Genomic DNA, 15,360 nt, shown 5'->3' with positions numbered 1-15,360 from the left:
GCGCCCCCCTCACCGGAGGCCCCAGCTGTGTTTGCCTTCTCATGCGTCCGCACACAGCACCTTCTGGCTGTTAGCTTGGGAGGTGAGGCTGCTGGCAGAGGAGGTGCCCGCCAGGCCATGGCTTGTGCAGGACAGATGGAGCACCGTCCCCACCTGGGGGGTGATGCCTCTGTGACGAGCACTTGGGCCCCAGGCCCTGCCCGCCAGAGGGAGAAGCTCGTTGACACAGCCGTGCTCTCTGGCGGCTCCCGCTTCTGTTTTTCCAGTCAGGCAAGCGGAGGCTTCCTGTTTAGCAGGAGGCCATGGCTGGCCCTGCTCACAGCCCCCTCCAGGGGGTTCCAGCCAAACATCAGGTGATTGCTGGGCCAGCACGGGGCCCAGGCCTGCTCCTGTCCCCTCGGGAGGCAGCAGTGTGCACCCATGTGACTTCACACACATTTGTTATGCACCATATAAAACAAGAAGCAATGAGAGTGGGGGCTGGACACAAAGTACGTGTAAGTGGGACAGTCCTCATGGCCACTTCGGTCCCCACTGCTGGCAGCCTGAGGCCCCAGGCCCTGGGACGTGCAAAGAAATGTGGAGCCAGCTGAGCTGGGAGGAGGGTGGCCGAGAGCTGGCACGCGGGTGGCTGGGCAGGGCCAGGGCGGCTGCAGGGCTGACCCCATGCTGGCTCTCCACCCTCGGGGGTGACCGGTGACTTGGTACCCAGCTGACTGGGCTCCTGAGGTGGAGAACCGGCCCACCCTCAGAGGGGCAGTGGCCACATGTGCCACGTCCCTCCAACCCGGGCTGGGCCTGAGCATGGCTGGTGCCCTGCCTCGGGCGGTGGGTGTGGGCTGTGGGTGCCTGACCTCACGTGGCCTGTGGCTCCTACGGCATAAGTGATGTGGAAGTGGGCAGAGGCCAGCCCCTCCACAAAGGCGGCCACACCCTTCCCGTGCCTTTGGCCACAGGAACCCCACAGACCGGGCGGGCGGAGCTCCAGGTCTGGCAGCCTTGGTGAGCAGAGTCGTAGGAGCGCGTGCTCAGGCCAGTGGCCCTGGGCATGATGGAGATCGCAGTGCAGGGGAGGGACGCTGCAGAGATGTCCCGGCCCCAGCAGCACCGTGGCTGTGCGCCCCGGATCACGCCCCCCACGGCAGCCTGCTCTGGATTCGCCATGGGACCTCGAGAGCTTCAGGCCCGCGAGCCCAGTCCGTACGCCCTTCTCAGGCTTGCTGTGACCTTGGGCCCAGAGGGTGTGTGCGTGGTGGGTTTGGAGATGAGGGGGAGGCACGTTGTCTTTGGTTTGACGGCCCATCCGTGATTCAGGACTGTTGGTGGGTGAGGGGCCGGTGTGCAGGGCCCAGGAGCGGGCAGTCCAGGCTCCAAGCCAGCGGGGACCCTGGAGGCAGGCAGAGGGACCAGAGGGCAGGGCGCGCAGAGCAGAGGAGACCATCAGCGTGGGACCCGGCAGGCGCTCCCGAAAACCCTCTCCAAGAAAACACCGCAGGACCGGCCCACCTTGGGGTCTGGAGCCAGCCTGGCCGGGGCCACCGACATAGGAGGGCGAGGGTGCACGCGGTCTGTACACCGGGGTGTGTGCCTCTCGGGAGCATGTCCGCATGCACCTGCAGGCACGTGACTGCGAGCCACACGCAGCATCTCTGCTCGTCGTGAAGCCACCCAGGGATCCAGATGCATAAGCAGAAAGAGGGTAAATGTGATGCTTTTAATTAATGGTGCAAAACTTGTTCTTGGTGCCTCTACGGAAGCACATTTCAAGAGAGCACCCTGTGACCTGGCAGCCCTCATAGTTTCCCACAGAGGTGTGGGGAGTGGGTCCCGAGTCCCAGTCTCCCTCTGCAGTCCTGTAGGTGATGCAGAAATGCAGCTGCCAAGTTTCCACTTTCCCTGATGTCAAGGAAATTTCTGTTTTTAACGCCAATCTGTCGTTCTTGCAAACTAAGCAGACGGTGTCCACATGTTTATGTTCAGTGGGTTCAGCCCAGGGACCTGGCGGTTCTGGGAACGGCTCACCTGAAACGCCCGCCCTGAGCGGCTGCCCCCAGAGCAGAAGTCCACCTGGCTTCTCACCCGGCATTGAACATGGGACAGTGCTCGTGGTCCTGGGCACTGTCCAGCAGATCTGAGTGGCCCGCCTTTGCCTTCGCCTGTTGGAGGCGACATGCTGGCTGCCCGGGGTCAACACCCTTCGCCGGGTGTGCCTGTGGGGAGCCCGTCCTCCCTTAGGTCCCATGAGCTCTGGCGGCATTGGGGTGAAGCTGGGAAGCGCAGTCTGCTCTCCCTGGACCCGTGCGTGGACCATGCACACGTGTGCTGAGAGCTGCCCCACCAAGCCCTCTGCGTGGTGGCCGCCCACCCATCCTTTGGGTCCCCCACCCTGATGGCACGTGGCCTGAGGATGGGAGGCACCAGCACACCTCACAGGGCCCCGCTGCTGGGTGGATGGCCAGGCCTGGCAGTAGATGTGGAGAGATGGAGGCAGGGGTGGTGGAGGCCAGCTGGGAGGACACATGCCCAGCCAGTTCCTGAGGGCCTGCATGGCTCCCCACAAAGTCTCCATTTTATCCTGAGACAACAGGCTGACCCTGGGGGCAGGGATGATGTGCTGGGCTTAGGAGGGCCGAGTGGACAGGGCTGCAGGACACGCGGATGGAGGCAGAACCCCAGGACCACCACGACCTAAGGGGTGGCCGCCAGGTGGTAATGAGAGTGGAGCCGAAGAAAGATGGTGAGGCGCCGGGAGGGAGCGCTCTGGGAGGGGGAGGACCGAGTAGCCGCCACGTGCGGCTTCTCCCGCTGTGGGAGGCTCTCCTGAGCAGTGACCCCTGCCTCCCAGGGCTGTGGTGACGGTTGACTGGTGGAGGGAACGCCTCAGCAAACACGGGCACCTGTGAACGCAGGACCGCTTCTCACGCGGTTGCGCGGCTGACCAGGCGCGCTGTGGTCCCGTGTGACTCGGCGCCTGCCGTGTACCCTAAAGCTCTTCAGGTATCTCTCTGAGGCTGGAGAGGGTGCTGCTCTGCCACGAGGACACCGCCTGGTGCCTTGTCCGCTTTCCTTGCGTCCCTGGAGGAGGAGTAATGCCAAGCTCATCTGGGCAGGACATTGGGGTGCAGGCCTGCACCGCTCGGGCTGGGCCCACTCGCTCACACTTGGTGTGAAAGTGAACGTGGCATCGCCTCTACTGTGCGCCAAGTGCTGCAGACCTTCGTCCTAATGCTGCATTTCCACGAATAAGTGAGCAAGCCCAGCGTATAGAAAGCAGTTCTTTCAGCCGAGGGAGCCCCAGTGGGACCATTACTCTTCCGGCTCAGGGGCACTGGGCCTCCCTCTGCGTCAGCTTTGCCCAGAGGACCGTAACTGAGGCCTGACCCAGGACCCCTGTCAGGGGAGCAGCTCGGAGCCAGGAAGCCCCCGACGCACCTTCGGTCGGCAACAGGTAACGGAGGCGTCTGCCCTGGAGGCGGTCCGCCTGGGCCGCCAACTGTAGCCGGCAGGCCGCGGGCCACCAGGTCCGTATGCTCCATCTCCCTGGCTCTGCCGGCCTGGCTCCCCACTCTGCCCGTGTGTGCCATTAGGTGAGACGAACAGAACTGCCTTTTTTGTACGTCGAAAGGTTTGAGAATCTGCAAAGCTGCTGCCCCAAGGCCCTGAAGAATTCACATCTCAAGCAGATGCCGCCTTTCCCGTTGGCTGAGCTGTGGCCTGGCTTCTTTGCTTGCTGGCCTGCTGGCGGCTTCACAGCCCAGACAATGGAAACCATGAAAGAGGGTCTGGGACTCTGCCGCTTTGCAAAAAGGGACCCTCCCCACCACAGCCGATCAGCACACATGTTCCCTGGCCCCTCTGCGTGAGCCACCCTGCCTGCTCTGACAGCTCTGTGGGTCGGACGTGTCCCCAGGCTCCAGGCCCAGCTGTCCCCACAGCCTGCTCTCTAAGCCCCGCAGAGCTGTTGTGGCTGCTGGCTCTGAGGACTTGGCTAGAAACGTCTGCATGTCCTCTGGCCTCCCGCTTGCCTGCACCCCTCCTCATGAGGGCTCATTTGTGTTTTTTCCTTACTTGATCCACACCCCACAAAGGTGACACTCAATGGTCCTCAGATGGAGAGAAGAAAGTCTGGTGGGCTGCTGGGGGAGGCGGCAGCATTTGCTGGCAAAGACTGGCTGAGCACAGGGCGTGGGGAATGTTGCTGAGCACATGGGAGGGACACTAGCTGCTGGGGTGGGAGACGCAGAGACCCCAAGGCAGCAGAGTCCCAAAGAACCGACCTGTCCCCTCTGCCCTCGGGCCTTCCAGGGGTCTAGAGAAGCGTCCCCGTAGCTGGTGCCTCTCACCCCTACTCCCATCACAAGCACCCATGTGGTCATGTTCGTTGACAGGCACGTGCGGCGCTGCTCCAGGTGGGGTCCCCACCAGCTAACGCAGAGCACGCAGGGCTGCAGGTGTGGTGGACACAGCTGCCAGCGGCTGGAGGGAGTTGTGTGGCCGCGGGTCCCAGTTTGGAGTGGGGGCCAAGGGCCCGCTCTGTGGGTATTCGGGGTGGAGAGCCCAGCATGATTCACAATTTGGGATTTGCTCTCCGTGTTTCTCACCTGACCGCATGACGTGTGCGGGGAGGGAGCTCGTACCCCAGCCGCTCCCATGGCCCCTGCCTTGGAGCTTTCTGCTAGCGGCGCCAGATTGACCGCTCAGTTCTTGTCCCCACGCCTCATGCGGCAGCTGGCCCACATTCCTTGGATGAACAGATCATGAGTCTTTAGAGGGAAAACCTACAAGCCAGTAGCTTCCTTCACAAACCCCTGCGGAGGTGTGAAGGGGGCGGTCTGAGAGGTGGGCGCATGCCTGTGAGCATGTGGAGTCCACTGCATTGTGCTCCCGATTGTTCTGCAGAAGCATGGCAGCCATCCCCCTGCTGGTGCCTCCCAGGCTGCGGCCGCGTGAGCCCCTCAAGCTCGGCACAGGAGTGGCCACGAGAGGCAGAGTTGCTTCCATGGCACGCCCCGCACGGGTGTCGCCCTCGGAGAGGATTCCAGCGGCGTGTGTGTGCACACTGGGAATGAGCGGCCTTGTCTCTGGCCAAGACGGTGCATGAGAAGTGTGGGGGCACGCCTGAGGCAGCCAGAGGGCACCAGCCTTGACTGGTCACCCTGGGTCAGGAGCCACTGGGGAAGGTGTTCACGGGAGCAGACCAGCCCGTAGCCAGCTGTGCCCCTGGGCATGCAGGCCCTCCCTGGCAGGGTGAGAGCTTGGCCCCACTGACGAGCAGGGCAGTGTGGGGGCACCCTGGTCAGCCACCGCACCCTGCCTGGGTGCAGCGGCCCCAGGTCCCATCACGGAGAACCGTGGTGTCAGGTGCCTCCCTGGTGCCACATCCTGCTGCAGTGGCACGCGAGCATCTGCTGTGCCTGGAGACATGCGGCCTTGGCCCAGAGAGAGGGCAGGGAGGGGGCATGGAGAGAAAGTGGGTGAGGAGCAGGGTGGCTGCCACCAGAGCCCCACCCTCTGTCACATGGCACCTTTTCTCCCCTGAGAGCATCTTTCTCAGAACAGGAATCTCTGGCAGCTCACCACACACTGGGTATGCGGTTCCCCCTATGCATGATTCTGGAGGTATCCCCTGCCCCTGGGGAAGCCCAGGACTGTGGGGGGCTCACCAGGGCTCAAAGCAGGAGAGGGGCCGGGCCTAGGACACACTGCTTATAGGAGGTCACACCTCAGCCAACCCTGAGCATGTTTCAGGAGAAAACTGTGGCGGCAGAGGCCTGACGGCTGCGGGTCACGGGCCAGGTGGGACAGTGCCGGGAGAACTACCCGGTAGAAGCTGGTGGGGTCGCTGTGACAGGCCTGCCCACACTCCCGGAGCTTGCACCCTGGTCTGCAGGAATGCCTTGGGGTTCCCAGGGATGTAACAGGTGCATGGGGAGTCTGTCTGCCAGGAAGCTGACTGGAATTGTTCCCTGAAGAGCGGGTCGTGCCAACCGCGTGTCGTGAGCACAGAGGGGAGGCGTGGTTGGTGTGATTAGGTCCCCCAGCAGCCTGAGCGTGTGCCCCTCGGGTTCTCCACTTGGGCTCAGGCCCAGAGCCTGGCTGGGAGATGGTGCGTGTGGGCTTATGCCCCTAAGGCGGACCTAGGAGAAGCCTGCGTGTGTGTGGCCTGCAGTGTCAGCTCCCCTGCATGAGCCACACCAACCCCTCGTCTGGCCTAAAGGACGGTCCCCCAGGCCGGCCTGGCGCCAGGCCCCCTGAGCCCCTCGGGTTCTCCCCGCCCATCTGGGCCGCGGACTCAGCGCTCCCTGTGCCCTGGGGGCTCCTTAGCAGAAGCTCCTCCAGCCCCATGGAAACCCGCCTAGTAACCAGCTCCCTGTGAGGCATGTCCCCTGTTGACACCGCACGTCCTCAGCCTCGGGCAGTTGAGCACAGAGCCCCGGGACCTGCTGGCACCTGCTGGTGGGACAGGTGCGCAGCTTGCAGGGGGCCTGCGGTGGGAGGGCCAGTGAGCGGCCCCGCCAGGGACCGAGGCCCGGGGAAGGGCGGGTGGCGATGACCTTGAGCCTCCTTGCCTTGCTATCCCAGGACGCGGCCAGGCTGCGGCTCCGCCGGAAGGCGAGGCAGGTGTGTGCCTGCGCCTCGGCACACAGGGCGGATGGTGGAGAGCGGGAGCTTGTGGGGCAGCCTAGCCTGTCGCCCCCACAGGTGGCTGCGGGGACCCCCGGCTCATCGGCCTTGAAAGCAGGATGAGTCCAGGGCGAGGCAGGGGGAGCCCCTGCGGTCTTGCTGGGGTGGTGTGGCTGGGGCTGCCGCAGGCCCCCTCCCTGCCGGGGCTCCCTGAGGCCCCCCTGGCTGCACCTGGAGAGGTGCATGCTCTCCCTCACGGGCCCTTTGCCTGCGCCCCCTTGTGGAGCGTGGCGCCCGTGGGGGAAGCCGGACCCTGGCGCAGGGGGGGTTGCGGTGCGGCTGCCGCTCAGGCGGGCCCTGTGCCTGTGGCTCTCTGTGCACTGCAGGTGGTGAGCGACGCTCGGGGGGTGGCCTGTGCATGGCGAGCAGCTGGCCTGGGTGGGACTGCCGTCTGCACTCGCCTCTCCTGCTCCCAGCTGGTGGGAGGGCGGCACTTCTGAGGCTGTGGCACCCTGGGCCTGCGGACAGGGCACAGTGCGGGGTTCCTTGCCGCACCTCTCAGGATGGACGGGTGCTCATTTTGAAGTAATTTGTCCTGTGTACGTTTTCCAGCAGGTACATGTTAGGGATTGGCAAATAATTCATAAAATAAGCATTGTTGTGAATTTTAATGAATCAGTCAAACCTTAGCCATCAATGGCTACAAACAACTAAAGTTCCCAATTTTATGATGAAGTGACTGATAACTGGCTGGGTTAGACCAGACTGAGCCCTGCAGGCCACGCTGAAAACCTCGGCCGCCCACTTTTCAACCAAGCCAAGTCCCCGTACCACGCAAGAGGAGCCAGGGTGTGTATCTCCAGTCGGCTTCACGGCGACGATGCCAGAAGGGTCCTGGAAGACTGCTTCCCAGAGCCCAGCTCGTGTCTGCAGCAAGCGCATGGCACCTGCTGAAGTCCCGTGGCTGCGTGACGTCACTGTAGGAGTCTCGTGTGTGGCTAGTACCTTCTCTGTGCAAGTGCATTTGTCCCCCTAACCAGAGTGGCTTTCCTTCTTACAACTTCCCCCTAAATGCTACATAATGTTTCAAGGAAATGTCCTGAGGGGACTTTGTTGTGATTAACAGTCGGGGGTGGGAGTGGGGAGGGGCTCTTTCCCATCCTTAGAAACAATTTGCTGTTTTTCCATCAAAAAAAACCTCTGTTCCCTTTTTAAAAAGAGTTCCTGGTACATGAGATGGTGACCAGGCAGTATTTCCAGAGGGGCACTTCTGTGCGCCACTGGGGGTCTGTGTAGCTGGATACTGACTGTCATTGGCACCTGCTGTTTCCAGATGCGGTCACGTGGTGCAGAGACCTGGCAGGAAGGAGTTTGGTACCCGGTGGAGTCAGGAGCTGGGCCAACAGCTGTAACGTGCGTGAGACCGCAGGCGTGTCGTGGTGTCCTGCGGTGACCGAGAACCTTGCTGGGTAGGACAGCAGGTTGGAGCCACAGGCTCCTGTCCAGGGCTCTGGCCTTGTCCCTCGTGGAGTCAGGAAGGCTCACAGATCTGCATTACCGGCCAGCTCCCCCCGCTGTCCCTCCCTCTCTGTCTCTCACACGGGGCGTGTCTCCCTGTCCCTGTGCACGCGGAGCAGGGGGCTCCCGGTTGCTGTTGTCCGAGCTGCCTGTGCGCCTGCTCTGCCGACCGCCCTTCTGGGGAGAGACAGGATGCCATCTCACGCCGGCGGTGAGGTCCAGGGCGTGGCGAGCGCCCTCCATCCCTGGCCCCATGGCCCCTACTGCTCGGCGCCCTGCATCCCTGTCGTCTGGGGATGGGCCCGGGGTGAGGTTAATGCACCTTTGAGTTTGATGTTAGGTTGACAGACTTGGCAGCGTGAAGGGAGTGAGCCTGGTGTCCTAGTATGCCCATGTGCGCTCATGAGGTCTGGGGCTTGCAGAGCTCCTGGAAGAGCGCGGTGGTGGTGTTTGTCATGGGAACGTGCATCCTGTTCAGGGCAGGTGTGGATGGAAGGCACGCAGAGCCCCTGCTGGCCAGGCAGGAGGACACGGTGGCCTTGCACCGATTTCCCTGTCCCTGTGCCTCTGTGGGATGGCCGAGTGGCGTGGGGACAGCAGCAAGCTGCAGACAGGGCCTTCACCGCAACACGGCGGCGGCCCACATGGGGTGAGCGCATCTGTGTGCACGTTTGCATGTGGTGGGTGCTCCCGTGGCATGTAGGACGCGGGCAAGCCACAGCTTCTCCTGCGAAGTCAGCAGATGTCTGAGGACTCAGAACATGACTGTGGCCTGGGGACTGGCATGCAGACCTGGGCCGAGCTCTGGAGGGGACCAGCGGGTACCTGGCACAGAGCCGTTGGGGCCCAGCAGGACCAGAGCCAGGTGGCCACCTCTGTCACAAGTGCTACCCTGGGTTGGTGGGATCACCTTCCCTGCAGCCCCTCGGGGAGGAAGATGCGGGTGACCCTGGTGGGCATGCACCCCGCAGGGAGCCGGGGGGTGACCCAGGAGGGCATGCCCTGTGCACGGGGTGGGTGACCTGGGAGGGCATGGGCTGCATGTGGGGAGGCACCGGTGTCCCCTCTGCTCTCTGCTGTCCCTTCCCCAGCCCCTGAAGTTCCCTCAGGTTCTCCAGCTGGACCTGGGCCACCCCGCCCTGATCTATTTGTGTTCAGCTCATCCACTTAGCACTTCCTCCGAGTGGAGAGAGGTCAGGTGGCTGTCGCCTTGGGGGTTGGAATCCGGGGGCTGCCCTGTCCTGACCCCTGTGAAACCTGGTCTCCTCCACGAGGGCTGGTTCTCCGTCCAGGCTGCAGGAAGACCCCACCATGTGGATTAAACAGAACCACGCTGGCAGCTTCTGCCTAATTGGGCACCAGGAGGAGGGCGTGAGGGGCTGCCCAGCCCACAGGTCATCCCTGGGCTGCAGGCAGACAGCAGCCCCGTCAGCTCGCCCCCATTGTCCTCTCCTGCTCTGCTCCTAAAACCACTCTCTCCTGGGGCCTGGACCTGATGGGTGGGCGTGTATGCGAGGGGCAGTTTGCTGCACCGGCCCAGCTCTCTTGGGCACATGGACCTCAGGGGAAAGGGCATTTGGGAGCATGACCTAAGCCTTAGTGTTCACGTTTGGCTGGTTGAAAGGACAGCGTGTTAGGTGGCATATGAGCCCAGGAGAAGGGGCATCATGTTGTGTGGTGTCTTCCGAGGTGGTCAGCATACCCAGTGTTGGCCCAGCTCTGCTTCCAGGATCTCACCCACTCTGGGGCTCCCCGGGGCATGGAAATTGCTGGCAGGTCGGTCGGGCAGCCTGGCAGGCTCTGCCCCACACCATGACCCAGCCAGAAACTCCGTGCTGCTCCTGGCTTGTGGCCTCCTCCAGGCCACACAGCGCCAGATGCCCAGCCTGTCCCAGGCCGGGTGGAAGTCACGGAGAGGGATATTCAAACGACGGGCCCACAGATCTCTGTTGCTGAGACCTTCATCTGGAATGCAGCCATAGTGTTCCCATCTCTTTGGGTTGTGACAATTAAGTGCATTGATATGTAGAAAGTACTTAAAATAGCTCTGTTTTAGCCACTCTGCCTGCCGCCTTTAAAGATGTTCTAGTGACGTTCTACTGAGTTTAATAATTTTCTTGCTCTAGACAACCTGTGGGTTTAAGAAACCCTTAGCTGTCTTGTGGGGTTCCCATGCTGGTTCCCACAATGCTAACCACTCATGGTGTAGATGTTCAGGAGAAATACTCGTTTTCGTGACTGATCAAAGACCTGGTGGGTTTGGGTTTTTACTGTAACCTGTGCCGTTGGCTCGGTGGGCCTGTGCTGAGTTGCAGATAAGACTTCTCTTCATGTGCAGGTGGATTAGCTGGGGCAGTCTTGCTGGTGCGTTCTGTGACCCCAGTCCTGCATGCTCACCCCCCTCCCCCAAACCATGCCCAGCTGGCCTCAGAGCCCCAGGTGGGAGGTGCACCCGTGGTGTTCCCCAAGTTCATGCAGCAGCAGAGCCCCTCCGTCCTGGAGTATGCACAGAGAAGGCACCTTCTGGTGGTCTGACCCTGGAGACCTGGCCACAGGCATTGGAGCCCCCAGAGAAACCATGTGTGCACGTAGGGGCAGGCGGGGCATGAACACGGCCTGCCCGTCCACAGAGATTAGCCGAGCATGGCCTTGGCATGTGGGCCACCCCCGCGTACTTGGCCAAGCTGCCCCAGGTGCGGGGAGGGGGAGTTCTGAGGCTTCCTGGGGCTCAGTCATCTGCACTTTGTGTAGCATCGAGGCTGGGTGAGTGCCGTGGCCCTGCTGGCCTAGGACTCAGTGGAGGTAACCCAGCCAACAGCCCATGGGACTGGGCTCCAAAAGCTATTTTTTAAGTTGGTCTAGTTCAGAAACATTGGGTGGGGTGGCCTTGAGAGCCGTCTGTGGAGTCTGTGATCAGCTGAGTGGGTGATGGCTGGTGTGGGCTGGGACAGGTGGAAGGCACCCAGGGCATCCAGGTGAGGCTTATGTGATTGCACACGCCATCCTATGGCTCCAGGTGGCCCCCTCGCAGGCCGGAGCTGCAGACCTGTCGGGCACGGGCATGCAGCCTGACACCATGCAGGCCTGGACGCTGACCCGAGGCGGGCCGCTGGGCTCCGGGCAAGCCTGTTTTTGCACAGTGTGCACTGCAGTCCCAAGGGTTGAGTGGCACTTGCCACCCAGTGCCCACCTGGGGCAGGTCCGGCCGCCACAGCCTGCTTTAGTCTGGTTCCCTGATCTCCGCCCGTGGCTGTGGGCGAGCTGTCACCACTCTGAAGAAGAAAATGCTTTTCTCTGACAGCGACTGCAGGCAGCCAAGCGTGTTCTCATATGGGGACGTTTATTTGAAAACCTGTAAGGATTTGCTTCCTGGGATGAGGGAGTCGGGGAGAGCGTTGGGTGAACTGATTCGTGCTGTGTGTGTGATGTGAGATATTTATCCTAATCCCCTAACAAATGACCAATAAAAGTATCCAGAGTCCAGCCGCCCACGGCAGTGCAGCTGTCCAGCCTGTTGAAGGGCCAGATCACAGAGCAGGTGTGGACAGAAAGGGAGGCGCCGCTCCTGCCCACGCCCCGGGCCCGGCGGTGGGGACATCCGTCCTGCCCGTGCTGCAGCGCCGGAACTGGCCTCCATGGAGCCAGGCCCCGGGCTCCATCCTCTCGCATCCGGGCTTTGCGCCTCTGCGGCCTCCGCCTTCTTTCTCTGCACACACTTTACTCTTGGTTTGGAGATTCCTGGGTGGGCCTGGCGGCACGGGAATCCCCCCAGGTGAGTTGGTGAAGTGACCCGGCCTTGGGCTTTGAAAGTCATAATGGCTGTATTTTTATTAGAAATAAAAGCCTTTGGGTGTGGACATCCAGCCAGGCTTAAGCAAGAGAAGAGAGTCAGCACCCAGCGGACGGCGGCCTGAGCCCCTCCCGGCCGCCAGCTCCGGCCCGGAACCCTTCTTGGGCCCTCTCTCCCTTTGAGCAAAGTCTGAGGTCGCCAGTCACCGCCCGGGCCTGCCTTTCAGCCAGGTTTGGGGCCCCTCCTAGTGTGCTGGGGCCCTTCTCCTGGGACGTTTACTGTCTGCCGATGGGGTTTCGGGGTGCCGCCTGACCGCCCTGCCTCTTGTCACCGCCATGCATTCTGTGCTGGGGCTGAGGCTTAGAAGCCCCTGGAAGTGGACAGGCATGGGCAGCTGGCCGGTCTTCATTACAAAACTGTCCTAAAATAAAGCGAATCCTCGAGTCACTTTGCAGCAGGAGGTTTGCTGCGTCGGTCTGGCTGCCAGGCAGGGGCAGGCCGAGGGAAGTGCCGCCCTGGACTCTGCGGCAGGGGGCTTGGTAGTGGCCTGCGTGGCTTGTTTGCAGTCGGGCTTTCCCTCCCTTGTCGCATCTGGGACTGACTGGGCCCAGGACGGCCGTGAGCCGGGGTAACTCCCACAGAGGGGCAAGCAGGACCTCTGTGCCCTGCAAGGCGGCTCCCCTCTCCCCACCCACCCCCGCTGCGCCTGGCCGCCACCCCCTCCCTAGGGCATCGGAAGGGAAGCGGGGCCCTCTCCTCCTCCCCAAGGCCCTCCTGACCTCCCTCAAACGTGATATTGTGATGGGCTAATGGCCCTGAGTCCCCATTCACGTCTGGGCCAGGACGGGAATGTCGGAAACGGGCAGTCGTCTGTGCGGCATTGTGCTCACACAGAGCAGTTCTGTGCCGAGCCGGGCCTTGCCTGACCCTTTCACTGAACTGGCCGGTGGGGTGGCCCCACTTCCTGCCCCAGACTGACAGTGGAGGGCCTGGCACGCCTGCATCCCCCACAGGCCCACACCTCCTCTGGACCCATGTCACAGTGTAACTTCCACAAAATCCAGTGTAATGAACAAGAAACTTAAAAAGCTAAGCTCCAAGCACAAAGCTGCCCTGTGCTCGAAGGAGAGTAAAGAGGCAGGACGGTGAAAATTGGGCACAGGAACAAAGTGGGCAGGGCCACGTGCCTGGTGCTTGGGGCTGGCATCCATAGATGGCGTCACGTGACATGCATCACCTTATGCCAGCAAAAAGTGTCCTTAATTACTTTTGTTTAATGGGGAGTGGCCAGCGGCCCCTGCAGACATGAATGCTTTTCAGCTGCCCTGTGCATGGACGTGCCTTCATGCACACGCCAGCAGGCCCCACACAGAGCACCCTGTCACGCCTCCAGCGGGTGCCTGAGCAACGGCGCAACGTTGGGGTTAGTTCTGTCCCAGAAAAGTCGTGCATTTGGGCCCCTGCAGGTGAATGCGGGCTGTGGGCTATGGTCAGGGTCTGGGTTCGCACCCCATTGGCCTTAAAGATTCTGGAACCAGCCTGTGTGCCTGTCAGAAGGAACTCTGTCGGGTCCATTGGATTCTAAACAGTTATCTGGAAAGTTGTCCCGTTTGCCTCTGCTTTGTATGTTCAACATAGGCCCTTTGAGTTCCCACCCACCACAGGGGCCTCTGTGAGTAGGACACGCAGCAGGCGTGGAGGGCCTCCACATGGGGCAGCATGCCACGAGGCCTGTGCCCAGGCCAGGAGGTAGGGAGAGGCCTCCCTGAGCAGGGGACACATGTGCTGGGAATTGCATAAGGACATGGGGAGGCTTGTGCAAAGGCCCTGGGGCTTGAAGGGTGAATGAAGGCCGTTGGAGGTGCTCTGGGAACGGGAGGTGGCTGGCAGCTGGAGAGGGGAGGGGAGGCCCCTGGCCACCTCCCGGGGGAGCCAAGTCCACCCCACAGCCCAGCCTGGGAGACTGCCACTGGCACAGACAGTACCCGAGTGTTAGTCCCCTCGGCCCTGTGTCTCCAGTACACAGAGACCCGTCAGCCTGCTGGGTACAGGGACAGAGAGACAGCCCCAGCGGTGTCAGTGGGCTCGCTCACGTGAGAGCAGCCGCAAAGGGCCTGCCCTTCAGAAGCGCTGGGAACCCGGCGTGAGCCCTGCTGTGGGGCGTCCCCACCGCGGCCTTGACACTGGGCTCCGTCCTCAGTTGCTGGTGGAGCCTGGGGCCTGGTGGGAAGGTTAGGTTAGCATCTGTACCTGTGGGGCGCATGCCACAGGACCTGCCATCTCAGCACCCAGGCCGTTTTCTGCTGCCCCCAGAACATCCCCAGACTTCAGGGAGCCGCTCTTCCCAGGGGACTGTGTCCCAGTGACACACTTCCCCTGCAGTTGTGGAGGCTGAGCCTGAGAAAGGGTTACTCCTTCCCACCTGCCCTGCTGCCCGTCACACACGCCCACACGTGTTCCAAACGAACGAGGTGTGGACAGCCACAGACCCCCTCATCCAGAACTCAGAAGCTCTCAGGCTCTCTTGGAGCGGTGCCCCAGCCCCATTTCTCTCCATGGCGGAGACCCTCGCTGGAGGCGGCCTTGTGCCTCCCGCCTGCCTGCGGAGCCGTGTAGCTACTGACAGCTGGGTTTGGCACTGACTGATTCATTTCCTGACCTGAGGCCACCCTGCTGGGCCCTGACCACTTCCTCCTCTGTGCCAGGCAGGTGACAGGCTGGCTGGGTGTGGCAGCTGGGGTCCACAGGTGACACAGCCAGGATCTGTGTATCTAATTGTGTCACCTGTTTACACTTGCCATTTGCAGAGGGCAGGACGGAGCCTGACCCTGCAAACAGCATTTGGCTGCCCAGCCTGCGGTTTTCAGGGTAGGTCTCCAGGACCCATTTCCCCAGGCTGTCCCTGCCAGCTCTTAAGCTGGTGAAGAACTGACCTTTCAAGGCATTTGCAAGTCACTGAGTCTAGAGAAATTGTGTGAATGCTCAAGACTGCAGATTTTGGTGTACAGCGGGGGTCTGGTGACATAAGACACGGCCACAGATCACACTATGGCCAGCCTCACGCTGACTCAGAAATGCAGAAGTCCCAGCAGACACGCAGAACACATTGGCTTCCGGATCTGCCTGCTGGTGCCGTGGCCCCTCTGGCTATATGGTGACTGTCCCCTAGATGCGTGCAAACCCTCTGGCTTCTGGGGCTGCCACCAGTCTACCCAGACCCCTGATCCAGACGCTGCAGCCTGGGGCCTGCCGAGCCAGCTTCCCCATCAGCCCGGGGCTCAGCTTGGCTCCTGTGTCAGGCAGGCAGTGAGGATCCCCGCAGGCACAGAGCCCTGGGTGTCCTCGTGTGTGCTGTGTGCTCAGAGGCCGTGGACTGCCACAGAGGCCAGGCTTCCTTGCTGGCCAGCAAGTCTTTGCGCAGGCAGCAG

At 62.0% G+C, this 15,360-nt stretch overlaps 1 protein-coding gene across 14 annotated transcripts in view; it reads left to right on the top strand.

The window, feature by feature from the left end:
• Positions 1-15,360, top strand: part of MCF2L (MCF.2 cell line derived transforming sequence like) — an 89,046-nt gene that overhangs the window by 23,962 nt on the left and 49,724 nt on the right. The window contains exon 1 of one of the 14 annotated variants that reach the window (XM_073212339.1): positions 3,134-3,448. The exons of 12 other annotated variants lie outside the window; for them this stretch is intronic. The gene's annotated coding sequence lies outside the window, so the exon portion shown is untranslated. Of the gene's footprint in view, positions 1-3,133; positions 3,449-3,729; positions 3,860-15,360 lie in introns of those variants that run through there. One more of the 14 variants, XM_073212340.1, reaches the window with a different exon arrangement.

Source organism: Manis javanica, chromosome 9 (genome assembly GCF_040802235.1).
Source record: "Manis javanica isolate MJ-LG chromosome 9, MJ_LKY, whole genome shotgun sequence".
Classification (NCBI taxonomy): Eukaryota; Metazoa; Chordata; class Mammalia; order Pholidota; family Manidae; genus Manis; species Manis javanica.
This window is presented reverse-complemented; position numbering and strand designations above follow the sequence as displayed.